We start from the raw sequence: 2,449 nt of genomic DNA, 5'->3' as shown, positions 1-2,449 counted from the left end.
TCCGGAGGAACTCCTGGTGAAGCTTCCTGGAGGAACTCCTGAAGAAACTCCTGGAGGAACCCAACGTTACCAAAAGTACCCGGCCCTGTCCAAAACGCTAGTGTGTGATTTATAGAAAACTATAAACAACTAAGGGTTCAATCAGTTGATACTTTTGAATATTTTTAAAACTATCATACTTTGTAAATGTGGAAGTATTTTTGTATTACACTATGAAAATAATAGCAAAATTCTAAAAGTTAGAGATTTGATGTAACTTTTAATATTTGTTTGCTGAACATTATAGAGCGACGCTGGTATACTGTCCGCAAAACTTGCACTGGGGCACTTAGTTGGAAACAAAATAACTTTCATCTGTGGTAAATATGATATAAAATTGCTTCCTTCTTTAAAAAATGCGTTTTTCGAAAATACATTTCACTGGTCAAATCGCTCCAATGTAGGTAAGACGATATGCCCTTACCTATTGGACACCAACGCGGCGTACTCAGCAACAGTTGCTTACAAATGATATGAAAACTATCCAAATGTAATTCAAACTCACTTCAATGGAATTATGCTGGTTTCTCGATGTCAAGCACATTGTGGTTTGTAACCTTTTTATTATGAGGTACCGCCATCGGGGGTGACAATGAGTCTGGGGAGTGAGAATGAGTCATCGCTCTCACCGGCAGTCTGGAGGTCGTATTTAGAGCAATATCGTTCAAAAAGATCTCTTATAATTTGGTCTTCTTGCCCTCAGATACATTAAATCTATTCTACAAGCATTCTAAGTAGTTGGAACAGTGACCCATTCTCACCCCCATTTGACCCACCGACCCCCGACGACGGTAGATAGAATACTTTTTTTTGTCTTTATTATCGAGACTTTCAGAGATAAAATACTAATCAACGTCTTTGTAGTGGTATACATTAAAGTGAAGCGTTTTGCCCAGGCACTTGTTGAAACCCATTTTAATATGACTTTTCCAAAAAGCTCCATGACGTGTTCTCCGTAATATTTTTATATGTTAACGCACAGGCAATGCATTTACGGCTTTTTGGACTACTAATAACACAAAGTATGCATAAATTGCTTTAAAATGTAATAAGATATTTAAGTATCGCCTTAGGGGAGGGGGGCATATTATACCGTCTTACCCTATTAAGTCTATATTCGAGGATTTATTATCTTTTTTTTTATTCTTTATTTAGGTGTTTTTTTTAATTCTAGATTAAGTTCAACACCGATTTATTATCTTACTAGACGAACTTCCCCGATCTCGCTCGTGATTTTTTATTACTGTCAATCGTTTGTTCAATTGCAACGTCGCACTCTGGATCGATTTTATGTTCAAGCTTCATGATTTTCTTCAAAACTCATAAAACCGTTACATTTTAACAATTTCCTACTTTCCTCGTCAAATTGATCAACTCTTAGTATACCTAGCTATTATACCTATATAAACACAGCAGAGCCCAAGACGAATCGATTGGTGAGAAAATCTGGCAAATCGGTCATCCCATTCGTGAGTTATAATGCCTCTAGGGAAATGCAAATTTATTTTTATATATAGAAAGAAGAAGAAGAAGAATAGAACAAGAGAAGAAGATTAAAAATGCTTCAGGTAAATTAGGCACCCAGCACCAAAAACATGGTCCCCGAAGAACAGCAGGGTTGCTGCGAGGAGTCCAACCAAAACCATGGTCACCATTTAGTTCTATGTAAATGTGCTCCAAGCTAGCGAGAGATATGAAGAATTTTAAGAGAAATTTAATTTAAAATTTTTTTGAAAAATATTATTATGCAAAGAAATAAAAATAACAGGTGGATCATTAAATCGAAGAACCGTTGGTAATAGCTTAGTATCAATCAACTTGACATTGTAACGCAGTCAATTTTTTGTTGCAACATCCAAGATAGTAAATCTCGCATGTCTTGAACAATCTAGACATGCGATATTTACTATCTTGGATGTTGCAACAAAAACTTGACTGCGTTAAAATGTCAAGTTGGTTGATACCAAGCTATTACCAACGGTTCTTTGATTTAATTATCCACCTGTTATTTTTAGTTGTATTTCTATCACTTTCCCACTCTATTAGTTTTGTTGATTTAAACATTAATTCGTCATGACACCTGTAATCTATTATTTACGCTTGACTATGTTCTAAATTGATGGTCTTCTGCACACTGTACCATATACAACAATAACCATGCACCTAGACGCATTCAAGTGTTAACAAAATACTTGTCCTTCGTCGATACGAGGAAAATGTTAGCGTAGCCATGCGGTTTCATTTTCTGCTCCATAACATTATGCGAATAGTTTTACCAAAACAAAACAAAACGACCAGATAGCGAGGGTAACGTGTGGGTGGTAAAACCAATAACCGGCTCTATCGGGCTTTAGCTACACGACAGGCGTACACAGTCCTTCTGCTTTTCCACCCTCAACGGCATGAAAAC

Source organism: Armigeres subalbatus, chromosome 1 (genome assembly GCF_024139115.2).
Source record: "Armigeres subalbatus isolate Guangzhou_Male chromosome 1, GZ_Asu_2, whole genome shotgun sequence".
Classification (NCBI taxonomy): domain Eukaryota; kingdom Metazoa; phylum Arthropoda; class Insecta; order Diptera; family Culicidae; genus Armigeres; species Armigeres subalbatus.
Note: the sequence above shows the minus strand (reverse complement) of the source record.